General features: G+C 58.4%; 1 protein-coding gene across 1 annotated transcript in view; it reads left to right on the forward strand.

Annotated features, from left to right (window-relative positions):
• CORO7 (coronin 7) overlaps positions 1-14033 on the forward strand; it is a 177109-nt gene that overhangs the window by 79477 nt on the left and 83599 nt on the right. The window lies entirely within an intron of this gene.

Here is a 14033-nt window from a genome sequence, read left to right on the forward strand (position 1 = left end):
CGGGGGAGATGCTGGTGCCGGGGGAGGTGTGGCAATGCCGGGGGAGATGCTGGTGCCGGGGGAGGTGTGGCAATGCTGGGGAGGGACGTGGGGGAGATGCGGGTGCCGGGGGAGGTGTGGCAATGCCGGGAGAGATGCGGGTGCCGGGGGAGGTGTGGCAATGCCGGGGAGGGGTGTGGGGGAAATGCTGGCACTAAAGGCAGGCCTGGCAGTGCTGGCACTAGAGGCAGGTAATGAATAGGACACAGGTGCCAGGAGAGGACAGGCCCAGTGCCGCAGCGCCCGGTGAATGACGCCAGTCTCTGCTTGCTGCAATGTCAAGGGGATACTTACACAAAGGGTGGGGGGGCTTCCCGGCTCCCCTGTACTTCCTGCTCGGGCAGCACTGGATAACATCTTCTCTGCATGCCCCATGTCACGCTGCTCCCTGGGACCCAGGGGGGCAAACCTCCAGTGCCTCCTGTCCTGGGCCCCGGGCAGGAGAGTGCTGGGGAGGCCGGATGACAGGGGGAGAGTGCGGCACGTGGCAGGTTTCCTCAGATCTCCTTGGCTGGGGAAACTCCTCCGGGGCAGATCTCTCTCCTCTGGCCTGTGCAGTCAATGCACGGCGCTTTGGCCGTTCAGAGACGCCCCCGACCGTGCACACAGCTCTGGGCCAGCATACGGCAAAATCCCCCTGTGGGGTCACCTGGCCATGGCCCAGCGGGTGCCAGTAGAAATTCCGCCATGCACAGGGACATGCTCAGGGTACCCTGCTGAAGCCCCAGAGCAGTCTCGCAGGGGCCAGCGGCTCCAGGAGCAGGCTGCAGTCATCCTGTCCTCCATTCCCTAGAGCCAGCTGCCTGGCTTCTCTCCCCTTCGCCCCGGGAGTGGCTTATGTAGGACCACAAAGTTCAATCCGACTGGAAGTGCTGGAGGGAGGGTGCCCAGGGAGGATGCCCACCCCTTGCCCCCTCTGTTGGGAATGCTGGGCAGGGTCGAGTCACTGGTGACCCTTGCACTTTAGTGGCGCCAGTGGGGGCACTCAGCCGGGGGAAGGTGCCGGTGTCTGGGAAATGCCAGGAGCTGGATGTTTGGAGAAAAGGAGATTCCATGGGGCAAGTGACCCAAACCGCCAGGTCCCTGCTTTGTTCTCTGTGTGGGACTGTGTCTGCCCGTCACCCGGAGACGCGTGTGGTGACTTGTGTCCCACTCTGTTTCTGGGGCCGGCACTCTGGGAATGACGCTAACGCTGCGCACGCGCTGATTTGAGGTGCACATGGCGTTTGCTCACCCCTGCTTGTGGGCTGTTTGGGAAAGGCGCATTCGTGGCCTTGGTGGGTCAGCGCTCCCCAAAAAAGCTGTGAAGACGGCTGCGCCATCAGGACTGCAGAGACAACTGTGCTCCCTTCGGCCTGGCATGACCCCTCCCACGCTGGGTTGGATTTATGGCCTTAAAGAGAGCAGCAATTAGAGAAGGAAATTCATCTGTGGGGGGGAGAAAAACTCACCCTGAAGGGAGGGCCAGGTGGGCTGGGGGGCTCTTGCCCTGCCCCCAAATGAGGGATTGCAGCAGGGCTGGTCGGTTTCCCTTTGCTTGTCAGTTGCACGCTTGGGCTCTCTGTGGTAGTGAGAAGTTTCAGTTTCTGGGTTAACACTGGGTCCATTGAGCAGACCTGCCCCCCATGCCATCTCCTTGCTACACTGCTCTCTGTCCTGCAAGCGCGCAGAGCATACGTGGGCATGGGGCTGGGTCCCATGGGGTTCAGGAACATCTCCGCTTTCCTGGGTGACCATCTAGCCTTCCAAGGGCTGCTGATCTGCTGCGCTCCCATTGCGCCATCACCAGCAGGCCGTGGTAATGGCTTCCTCCCTGTCCTTCTGGCTGGGCTCTCGGGTGGGAACCCTGTAGCCCCTTGCCCGTAGAGCCAGGATTTGTTCCCCTGTGTGAAGTTGGAGACAGAGAGTCGGGCAGGAGAGTGGGGGGTTCCTCTGGGTACACATCTGAGTTTATTTCTCTGTTGCTCGCTCACTCCAAGCCAGGCCTCTCAGCCCCAGGCTGCTGGGGAGCTGGGTCATGGTGCTAGGCAGGCTGAGGCATCTGGCACTATGCCTCACCAATCTCAGCCCCTGCAGGGGCCACATCCAAAGGTGAACAGCCCGGGAGGGCAGACTGATCCTGCCTGGCCTAGGAATCTCTGCATGGACACAGTATCTCCCCTTCTCTCCGCTCGCCATGCTTAGGATAGTGCTAGACTCTGCCCTCTTCAGTGGCTGGAGGGTGGCCAGTGTGGGGCCGTGTCTGGATGCTGGTCAGTACCTGGCCCACGTCTGGGATAGCAGTGGCTGGTGCCAGGTTTCCGAGTGGGTGCTGGGGCTGGCTGCAGCAGGGGGGGAAAGGTAGTGTGTCCCGGGGGCAGCCCCCTGCGTACATACAGCTGGTCATGGCGGGTGCTGCCTGGCATGGTGCCCATTCTAGGAGAGGTCAGACGTGCCTGTCGTGCGTGGGGGGGAGCCAGGGCAGACTCGGCGGGGGGTGGGGAGGTGAATTGGCATCGCAAGGGAGGGCGGCTAGCTCAGCTCCCCCCACACACACACACCGTACTGGCAACATCCCACCAGCACAGCACAGCGGCAAGGGCTGCCGTCTGTCAGGCTGCTCCTGAGGATCATCCTACTTCCTCCCCGAGCAGTGGCTCTCCCTGCTCCCTCCCTGTGTCTCCTGGGCACAGCATTGCTGCCTTGGCCGGGATGGGAGGCAGCCCCAGGAGCACAATGCTTAGCGGATGCTGTCTCCAGCCTTGATTGAGGCATCTGCGGGGAGTTGTGGGGAAGGCACGGTTGGGCTCCCCCTCCTGTTGAGAGGCGTTTGGGATGCATCCGTCAGTTGTCGCTTGGCATGGGTCGCCTCGGGAGCTGCCCCCGTCGCTCTTCAGGGGGAACGAGCCCTCGGGCTGAGCTCTCCCCCACCCCGCTGCACAGGAGGGAAAGGTGAGGTGCAGGGCAGTAGGACTCAGGCTCTTTGCTGTGTCAACCCAGTGACCTTCCCGGGGGCTCTGCCTTGTCGCTGTCTCAGGCTGGGCGCTGGTTTCAGGGGATCTCGCTCTCTCACTCTTCCCGTCATTCTAGCTCCCCCGCGCTATGTCCCTAGTATCTGTTCTAGGCAGATCTCACTGCAGGTGCTTAAAGGGGATGATGGGAGAGACTGCACAGCAATCATTCCTTCCCTGAATTCAGGGGTCAGAAGTATGGGGGTTACTCTCCCAGGCTCCACCCACAAGCAAGAGCACTCAAGAACTCAAGCTGCCCCTCACAGCAGACCGGAGATGGTCTCTCCTTTCTCGTGTGCTTTGATCAGCAGTGAAATAGCTGACACATAAAACGTCATCATTCCACTTCAGAGTTAACACTCATCTTTAAATTAGCTGGGTGAGTTTGGTGTTGTGGGTCTCATTGGGAAGCCCAAGGCTTTGGGTTGGGGCTCCCAAAGCTGCAGGGAAGGTTAGAGCTAAAACGTCCACTAATGCTTGAAACAATCAGAATAGCTGTGCTGTGCTCCGTGGGTCTGGCATGCCTTCTTTCTAGACAGCCTCTCTTGGCGTGCGAGGAGCGGCATCTGGAAGCAGAGAAGTGTTCCGTGCAACTTAGAACAGGTGGAAACGTTTGGATTTTGGCTAATTGAGTGACAATCCCTGTCATCAGAGCCAGCTCTGCCGCTCCCTGCAGGAACACAAGGGGGCGCTGGGATGGTGCTGACTGTAGGTGCCAGGCCTGTAGGAACGGGCACTGCTCGGGCTGATCTCGCCTGCTGCCTGGAGACCTTCTCCTGTCACCCCCACGCTGGCATCTCCCGCCCTTTGGGGCAGAGGAAATAGCTTGGTGAGAGAGTACGGCACCGAGGCCTCTGCTCCGAGGGGGCCCCCTGGCTCCAGCAGGAGAGGGAAAGAAATGCCCTCCAAAATCACACTCAAGCCCATAATTTGCCAGATCTGCACAGCCCGGCAGGAAGCTGGGTCCCGGTGCACAGGGCCAGAAATGTCGGGAGCTGCTGGCTCGAACACCTCACAGCTCAGCCAGCGGCTGGAAGATGCTGTTAGCGAGGCCTCTCCCCAGTTACCTTCTGGAAAGCACTGCTCCCCTTGCAGGCTGCTCTGTGCTGCTGGGATGGCTGGAACCTCTGCTCCCCATGCCCAGCATAACTGGGCACCCTGCTATTGCTACTGTCGCTCAGCTGGCTGCCTGGCATCCTCCTTGCACACCCTTCCTGCGGGCACCCAGGGGTATCACATACCCGCACGCACAAGGGTGCTGGGCACTGCTGTCTGTTGTGTTTTCTATTGCTCAGTCCTTATTCTACAAAGCCCTGTTGAGAACTCACAACTCAGTAAAGGGTTGCTTGCTTGTGTCGACTGCAGATCTGGCTAAGGAGCTTGTCTTGGTAGAAGAAATTTGCATTAGTAAAAATCTCTGAATGTTCCTTTGGCTGCTGACCCCAGAAATCTGCCTCTGCACCTAAGCCGATTCTTGTTTCAAGGCCCTTTAGAACCACTCTGGATTTAGGAGCCCTAGTAATCCTCAGTCCAGACCCGCTGCTGCTGCGCAGAATGGATCTAATATCTGTACTTAGAATCCAGCAAGCCCAGTGCACGCTGGGCGAGGCCTCCCTCAGCCCCTGCTAGCGTGCGCACGTGGATTGCTAAGGAAGGCAGCTGAGGGGCGGGTTGGAATTCAGCTTCTAAATTAGATCCAGAAGTGCCTTCCAGCTCTGTGGCTATGTTTTTGCAGGCTGGAATTATTTTGGCTGCTGGGCTTTATCTGTGCTGGAGGAATGTGACTGGAAGGCTGTGTGCACGGCTCCTATCTGTGTGTCACTTCAGGGGTTCACAGGGGCACAGCGGTATTGAAATCAGAGGTGATAAAAAGGATTGGGGGGAGGGAGCAGTGGAGGGGTCAGGAGGCGAACTGATTAGAGAGGGGTGAGCCAGGGGCTCCATCCCCCCGGGATGCACACTGCAGATCTGAGGGAGGGAGGGGTGTTTTTAGAAAGCAGCGCAGTTGGGCTGAAATAGGAAGGCGAGATTCCATTCCTCCCTCCCCCTCTCCCTCTAAATCTCTTTGAAATGACAAACCAGTGCAGGGTTTTGGCTTGTTACTTGCAAATGTGATAAGCAAATGCTGTTTTTCCTCTGCTGAAAACCTTCGGCTTAAGGCTCCTCCTTGGGCTAGTGCTGGGCCCGTGGTGCTGAGGACTGAGCAGAAGGCACTAGCTGCTGTCAGTGACTGGATTGGAGGGGCCTCCGTGTAGGTGGGCTGTGATGGACCAAAGTGGGGGGGGCTCACACAGCTGCACACACTTTGTGCCTTCAGTGAGCCAGCATCTTGGCCTGCCTGGGCTGCCCGTGAAATGGGATTTGGTGTCTCAGCCTAGCACTGGCTTGTCCATGTCACACAGCTACCCCACGCTGTGACCTGTCCCTGCTCAAGATTGGCCAGGGCTGGGGTAGCAAGGGTCTGCGGGTTGGGGTTGAGGGGCACCAGCAGAGCTGAGTGGGGAGCCCGGGCTGGGATAGTGGGGGTGGGGGGAGCTGCAGGTTGGGATTGAGGGGCACCAGCAGAGCTGTGTGGGGACTCTACGACTGGTTATATCCTTACAAAATTCTCTGCTGCCTGATGGTCCAAGTGGAATCCTTTTCCCTACCGAACTGAGCTACGCAAGCCACGCACTGGGTGAAACAGCCACACTGGGTCAGACCAGTGGTCCATCTAGCCCAGTATCCTCTCTTCTGACAGTGACTGGTGCCAGATGCTCCAGAGGGAGTGAACAGAACAGGACAATTATTGAGTGATCCATCCCCTGTCGTACAGTCCCAGCTTCTGGCAGTCAGAGGCTTAGGGACACCCAGAGCATGGAGTTGCATCCCTGACCATCTTGGCTAATAGCCGTTGATGGACCTGTCCTCCAGGAACTTATCTAGTTCTTTTTTGAGCCCTGTTATAGTTTTGACCTTCACAACATCACCTGGCAAAGAGTTCCACAGGTTGACTGTGCGTTGTATGAAGAAATACTTCCTTTTGTTTGTTTTAAATTTGCTGCCTATTGATTTCATTGAGTGACCCCTGGTTCTTGTGTTATGTGAAGGGGTAAATAACACTTCCCTATTCACTTTCTCCACTCCACTCATGATTTCATAGACTTCTATCATATCCCCCTTCAGTCGTTTGTTTTCCAAGATGAACAATCCCAATCCTTTTAATATCTCCTCATATGGAAGCTGTTCCACCCCCCTAATCATTTTTGTTGCCCTTCTCTGTACTTTTTCCAAATCCAATATATCTTTTTTTTTTTGAGATGAGGTGACCAGAACTGCACACAGTATTCAGGGTGTGGGTGTACCATGGATTTATATAGTAGCAGCATTGTGATATTCATTGTCATATTATCTATCCCTTTCCTAATGGTTCCTGATATTTTGTTAGCTTGTTTGACTGCCGCTGAACGTTCAGCAGATGTTTTCAGAGAAGTATCCACAACTCCAAGATCTTTGTTGAGTTGTAACAGTTAATTTAGACCCCATCATTTTGTATATACAGTCGGAACTATGTTTTCTAATGAGCATTACTTGGCATTTATCAACATGGAATTTCATCTGCCATTTTGTTGCCCAGTTTTGTGAGGTCCCTTTGTAAATCTTCACAGTCTGCATTGGACTTAACTCTCTTGAGCAATTTTGTATCATGTGCAAACTTTGCCACCTCACTGTTTACCCCTTTTTCCAGATCATTTATGAATATGTTGAACAGCACTAGTCCCAGTACACATCCCTGGGGGACCCCACTATTTATCTCTCCATTCTGAAACTTGTCCTTTTATTCCTACCCTTTGTTTCCTATCTTTTAACCAGTTACCATGAGAGGACCTTCCCTCTTATCCCATGACTTCTTACTTTGCTTAAGAGCCTTTGGTGAGGGACCTTGTCAAAGGCTTTCTGAAAATCCAAGTACGCTATGTCCACTGGATCACCCTTGTCCACATGTTTGTTGACCCCCTCAAAGAATTCTAGTAGATTGGGGAGGCATGATTTCCCTTTACAAAAACCATCTGACTCTTGCCCAACAAATCATGTTCATCAATGTGTCTGACAATTCTGTTCTTTACTATAGTTCCAACCAATGTGCCTGGTACTGTAGTTAGGCTTACCCATTTGTAATTGTAAAATCCCTGTGAGGTGACTTTGAGTTCTTTAGATCACTCATCTGGTGAGCAACAGGACAACCACTGTGTCCTGCCAGCCTCTTCCCCTGAGGGCAGTAGGTTCTCTTGTGAAATTTGCTGGAGTCTTTTCCAGATCCAGATGGGGGCAGGTGCTGTTCTGGGTGGGTCCCTGCTCTCACCCTGTGCCCTCTTTGGCTCAATTACTGCCAGCTGAGGAAAATCAGCTGGAATCGCCCTGCCTCTGCGAGGCACAACAAGGAAAGCACCCCACAGCCCTTTCCCAGCCCTGGGACCCAGGATTCCTCAGGTACAGCCCTGGTTCGTGAAGCCCCATTGGCTACTGTTAACCAGGAGGCCACAGGGGCAGGGGAAACACAGCTGAAAGGTCAGTTTATCTTCAGGAGCCACCAAGTGCCTGTCTCTGAGACCCCATCTGTCCAAACTGTCTGGCTTCACTTCAGGGCTGGTCACCAGGAGTTTGGGGCAGTCACTCTGGGTGGAGGAAGCAGGAGGGGGCCAGCCTTGCCCCTGTGTGAAGCAGGCCAAGGCTCTTGGTGCCCAGGGAGAGGCCCCTTTCAGTCCCCTGGGCACTGGCTATGTGCTCCTCTTAGGCAGAGGGGGGCACGTGAGGCCAGGAAGAGGTGACTGGCACCTCCTTTAGGGAACCAGGAAATCACTGCTTGGCACTGCCAGTCTCTCTGGTCCCTCGTACCGGCCAGAGAGTTTGAGGAGGAAGTGAGGGGCTAACACTAAGTGCAGCTGGCTTCCTCCAGGGCTTGGTCTTGTTTGATGGGGTTCCAGGCTGGACATGGCCCGAGGGCAGCCCAGAAACCGTCCTCGGGGTTACGTGCTGCAGCCTGCTCTGCATACCGGCCGCTCCTCTCTGCGCTTCGGTCCCCAAGAAACTGGTAGGCGCTGGCTGGTGGAGCAGGGCCCAGTGAGCAGCGGGCAAGGGAGCATTTGCTAACCAAGTGTCGAGCAGCATTGGCATTGGGTGTGTCTGTTCTGCTGGGGAAGCGGCTTGGAGGGGAGAAGTTGGCGTGGGCATGGGGGCGCTGGGAAGTGTTGAGAGGCCTCAGCAGGGTCTGGAGAACAGGGCTGGGTTTCACAGTGCAGGAGCTCTGCCAGGCCTGGGACCCAGGTGTGTCACGGCTGAGCTGAGCCCTGCCACAGTGGGACATGGGGAAGCCCTGCATGAAGTTGGGTGCCCCGTGGCTCTGCCCTCGTGCCCTGGGTTCCAGCTGGGTGTCTTGTGCCCCTGGCCCCTGAGCCCACCCTCTTGCTCCCCAAGCTGCCATTCCTCAGCTCTCATGTTGGCGCACAGGGGCATGCTGGGAGCGAATGTAGCTCTGCTCGGGGTGAGTCTGTGAACAGGGCAAGGCCCAGTGCCCGTCACAGCTGGAAGGAAGTGACTGGCCGGCTGCTGCTATAAACATCCTCCCTCCAGCGTGCACAAGGCTTTGGACAGCTCAGCCTCTGGCCCCTGAGTCGTGCTGGAGCTCGCATGCTGTAGCTAGTGCAGCCAGAGCCCTGCTGGCTCCGACCTAGCCTGTCTCCTGGGGGCAGGGCAGGAGTACTCCCTGCACTCTGTTTTCCGGTACTTTGTCCCAACAGATTGACTCACGCACTGCGGTGTCTGCCTACACCCTCGGGAGGTTCTGTGAGCCTTTGCTCTGAGTGAGAAGAGCTCTGCTGGCTTGCAGGGTCTGCTGACCCTGGAAGCTGGGAACGGAGCTGTTACCTTCCTGACTCTGAGCGCAGAGGTGTGCTGGGATGGGAGACACGTCCCATTCCCCTCCGAGCTCACTGGCACCAGCCTGGAGGAGCAGGGAGGTGCTGTCACAGGCCAGGCCCAATAGCTGGGACATTCTTGTGTTAGGGGATGCTCCGGCCCCTCCCTGGTCCCCTGCACGGCTCCCCTGCCCCCAGCCTGGAGAGTTCCTTTCCCATTGTAATGCCTGCCTCCCTCACACCAGTGTCGCAGCACCCCCTGTTGGTGGTAGCACTGGGCGTGGTAGCACATCTGCCTGCTCTGGAATGGAGCCCCTGGTCTGGTGGCTCTGCAGGCGCAGATTGGGATTAACCCTGGGAGAGGGAGCAGGTGGGCACTGCAGGGCCTGGTGCGCCGGCTGACTCAGAGTGGCTCAGGTTTTCTTCTCCTCCCTTCACTCCAAGGCAGCTGATCGAACAAACCAGCTTCTGCCCTGATGCGAGCATAGTGTCTAAACCACTGCCTGACCCGCCGCAGCCTGGCTTCCTGCTCTCCCCTTGGCCCTGGCGCTGCCTCACCCAAGGTTAGTGTTGGCCGGCCTGCTCTGGTACAAGCTCTGTAAAATGTGGCCGGGATTAGCAGTTAGTTTGGCAGTGCGGCCAGGTCTGCCTGCACTAGCACACGCAGCCTGTTCCTGCCGGAAGTCAAATGGCCTCGGTTGCGCTGGGATCCATCAGGATGGGAGGGGCTGCTACCCACTGCCATGCAGCCGCCTCTGGGGTGGAACACAGCACAGCTTTCAGGAACGCTACAGAACAGCTTAGTCCAGGAAGTGAGGGAAGAGACCGTAGTCAGGGGAGTTTAGGGAGAGAGTCTTTGTCCAGGTCCCTGGAGTCAACGTCCCTATTCCCGGGGGAAGATCCTGGGAATCTTTAATGGCAGTGCGTGGCTGGGCCCTTGGTACCCCCCATCTGCTCAGGGCGGGGAGTCAGCCACAGCCCTCTCTGCAGCACTGAACACCTAGCCTGTTAAATCCTCCTCTGGGAGCAAGCCACTGGGTATTTTGGGGGGAGAAGGGTTTGCCCCAAGTAGGGCAACCCTGGAAACAATCGGGCAGCTCAGAAGTGGCGTTAGAAGCAGCAAGTTAAAGGAAATCAAACACTCAGAAAATGGGGTGAGGGAGCCTGCTTTCTGCCTGGCAGATGGTGCAGTTCCAGGACTCGCCCAGGTCTGGAGGGTGCAGCAGATAAGAAGTGAGATGCCCAGGCAGGGTCTGCCAGCTTCTCTGGTTCAGCAGCTGCTGTGATGGCAGGACTTGTATCTCAGCTACACGGTTCCCTTGTCTGGGTGTTACCGAACCGGAGTAGAGAGCAGCGCACTGGGTTAGGGCTGCAGCCTGGGGACCTCTCCCAGGAGGGGGCACTCTTGCCGTCTCCACTGCCCCAGTGTGCTACGCGCTGCAGCAAAGCGCTTTGGTGTTCAGTGAACTAAGCGCTGCTCCCCACTGAGCTAGTTCCCGTTCTGCCTGGCACTTAGGGGCAATATGGGAGCCGACTCATCTTCGCCCATCTATCCCTCCTCAGTGCCCGACTCTCCTAGCCTGCCGGCTGCCGTTGGCTTTCCAGTCTGAGGGGACCAGCCTACGCTGGTGGGGCCTGCCCAAGGCAGTTCTGTGAGTGCAGGGTGGGAGGGTTGCGAACGGCTCGCTGGGCCGAGAGAGCTGCTTCCGCTGCTGGCAGACAATCCTCCGGCTTTGGACAAGCCAGCTGACCCGGTGGCTTTCTACTGACAGCACTTCTTGGTGTCCTGGGGCTGCAGACGTTCAACCCCCATGGGGTCTGGTGCCCCCTTCCCGCAAGGGTGGTGGCACCTGCAATCAAGGGTTTCTAAATCCCTTACGGACATGACGTCTCGTCTCCCTCCCTGGCCTTGCCCAGTGGCCCTTGCCTCACCCTGGCTCTGTCCCCTGGAGCAGAGAAGCCCAGCTGAAACACGAGCCAAGGCAGGAGCTGGGGAGGGAGCGTGAATGGCAGGACTGTCCAAGGACAGACAGCGAAGAATGGGCCTTTCACGGACACCAGCGGGTGCCGCAGGTCAGCAGAGCTGTCGGAGCCACCTGCCGTGTAGAGCTGCGCTCCGTGCTCCTTTCCAGTCCATGTTCCTTTGTCTGGCTCCGGCCGGCTCCCCCGCGTAGCACAGCAGCCGCTGGGGCAGCCTGAGTGAGCTCTTAGAAGCGGCTCTTTCCGCTCAGCAACTCACTTCACAGCTTCCCCTGCGTAGCCCCAGCCATGCGGGAGCCTCCCGCCTGAGCGGGGCCGACAGTGCGTGTTGAAGTGAGGAGGGTACAAAGCGAGAGGTGTCAGCCCTGCCCTAGGGCAGCAGCTCCTTGCAGCCCATTGCTTTCCTGTGTCCCTCGGTCCTCTCGGGCAGGGGGGTGAATGAGAGCGGGTCTGAGGCCCTTCCTAAGCGGGGAGGGGGGCTCGACCCCTTTACAAAGGCAGGGACGCAGCTCACGCTCGCTTGCCAGGGGCTTGCCGAGCACCCACACCCCAGGATAAAGTGCCCAGCAAGGGAGAAGCTTGTATCTTGGCATGTAACTGAGGGATCCATGGCCCTCAGACCGGGTCTGAGTCTCTTGCAACTGGACGCAAATTAGGATGAGCCAAAGTGACATTAATCTTTAGTGAGCACTGGCAGAGCAGGGGGCTGCAGGGCAGGATTGAGGGGCACTGGTAGAGGTGGGGGCAGGGCTGGTAGAGCAGGGGGCGGCAGGGCAGGACTGAGGGGCACTGGCAGAGCAGGGGGCAGGACTGGGAGAGCAGGGGGCTGCAGGGCAGGATGGAGGGGCACTGGTAGAGGTGGGGGGCAGGGCTGGTAGAGCAGGGGGCGGCAGGGCAGGACTGAGGGGCACTGGCAGAGCAGGGGGAGGCAGGGCAGGACTGAGGGGCACTGGCAGAGGTGGGGGCAGGACTGGGAGAGCAGGAGGCTGCAGGGCAGGATGGAGGGGCACTGGCAGAGCAGGGGGCTGCCGGGCAGCAGTGCCAGAGCTCGCCCCTCTGGCAGGTGTTGGACTGCACAGAGTGGGACTGGGTTGTCTCTGCTCTTTTGAAATATTGGCCTGGCATTAGTCCCCCCCCCCCCTGGAGACCCGGTTGATCCTCGTGTCAGGCGCCCCTCTCTGCTCAGGGCCTCTCGTGGGGAGTGAGACCCCTGTTCTGCCTCTGGCTCGGCCCGTGTGAGCTTCCTTGCTTGTTCCCACCACCCTGGCATGTTGTGGCATCATTGTTGGGAGCCAGGTTCCACCAGGGCTTCGGCTGTGCCTCTCCAGGGTGCAGCACGGTGACCGCCGGGGCAGACGGGTGAGGGTGCTGCCCCCTCGCCTTGCATGGGAGAAGCTGCTGCGCGAGGGCGGCTGGATGAGTCAAGCAAGCAGCTTGTTTAGCTCCTAGAGGAAGTAATCCGGGGGCGGCCAGGAAGCTCAGCCCAGTCATTAGTGCAGCCGGCCTAGCGGGAAGGGAGCCGTGCTGAGCTGGCTGCTCTGGCTGACACGCCGGGGGCAGAGTCCCTCCACCCCTGCTGCATGCCAGCAGCTCACGCGCGTGGCCGGCAGCTGGGCCTGACCTGTGTCGGGTGCGCAGACCCTGCCGTCCCGGCTGTACTGTCCCACCCGTCCTACCATGGGGGGCTCTTACCCTGCTGGGGTGCCGTTCTAGACACCTACTCAGCCCAAACTCCTCGGTATTCCTGCTGCAGCTTCCCAGCTATCCGTAGCAAGGGCTCTGCTCCAGTGCCAGGCAGGGTCTTAGCGGTGCCCAGCCAGAGCCCTGGGGCTCTCGGACCAGCCTTCCCCCTCCGGGCTTAGAGCACCTAGCAAAGCTCAGTCGTGGCAACCCCTCCGTTCTCCTTCCTGGCCAGGCAGGAGGAGTCCTATTGCTAGCCATGGCCTTGGCTCCTGCTTCCGGGGTAGTGCCTGGCTGCTGGGCCGGGGGCAGCACTGGGGGGTGAGCAGCTGCTCTGAGAGGATAAAGCTGGGGGTGTAGGGCCATGTGACGCCCCCCCTCCTCCCCCCGCCGGCTCCACCAATGCTGTAACCAGAGCAAGCCAGCTCGGGCCTTCTGGGGCTGGCACCTCAGTGTTTCTGCTCCCCCAAAGGGCTGGGGCAGTTCTCTGGACCAGCTCAGCCCTCCCCGGCCAGCAGCGTGAGCCCAGCGCTCTGGCAGTGGAAGGCTAGGTACCCCAGGCTGCCCCGCTGAGCAGCCCCGTCCCTGGCTCACGTTCTGTGGTGTGTGAACGCTGCAGGGTGTGGGAGGGGAATGCACCCCCTATTCCCAGCGAACCCACTCTGAGCGCAGTCGCCACCTCCCCACCATGCTTAGAGATGCCCCTGACCCGCGTTTCCGCCTCTGCCAGCTCGCTGTGGGCTCGTGCGAGCCTTGCTGGGCTTGCTGGGGGTCTTGCTTTCCCTCCACTCATCTCTCACATGCTGCTGGAAGCCCCTGCCTTCTCAGCCCAAATTCTGAGGTGCTGCCCTGTGTCCCAGGTGCCGACTGGGCCCCACTTACCAGACTGGACCATAAGCACCAATAAGCTTGTACGTTCATGCAGCACCTTTCTGCTGGAGAGCTCCTAAGATAGGGGTTGCTTGCGCAGCGCTGACACACAGCCACCTCTGGGGAGGAGTACAGCAGCTGCCATTGCACAACACTACCCCACTCCACGCTGGGACAGGAAGTAAACAATTCCATGTCCACGGGAAACTGTGGGGTGGTTTCATGTAGACAGAGTATAATTACCCCCGCTGGAATTCAGTCAGACCGAGAATGCCACCAGACCGGTTCTTGTGTGGAGTGCCTGGGATGTTTAAAGATCACAGGAGGTCAGGACCTTGGGCCTGAGCTACGCTAAAAAATTAGCTCAACCCAGCAATGTTGTCGCTCAGCGAGGTGTAGTAACTACACCGAGGGGAGAGCCCCTGGCCTCAGTGTAGGTAGCGTCTCCACTGAAGTGCTGCTGCTGTAGTAATGTAGACAAGCCATTAGCTTCCATCTCGTCTGAAAGACAGCGCCCCCCACACATCAGTGCAGTATTTGTTAGAGGGTGGAGAATCAGCACTGCTCCCTGCAACACCGG

This window comes from Mauremys mutica, chromosome 11, assembly GCF_020497125.1.
Source record: "Mauremys mutica isolate MM-2020 ecotype Southern chromosome 11, ASM2049712v1, whole genome shotgun sequence".
NCBI classification, from domain to species: Eukaryota; Metazoa; Chordata; order Testudines; family Geoemydidae; genus Mauremys; species Mauremys mutica.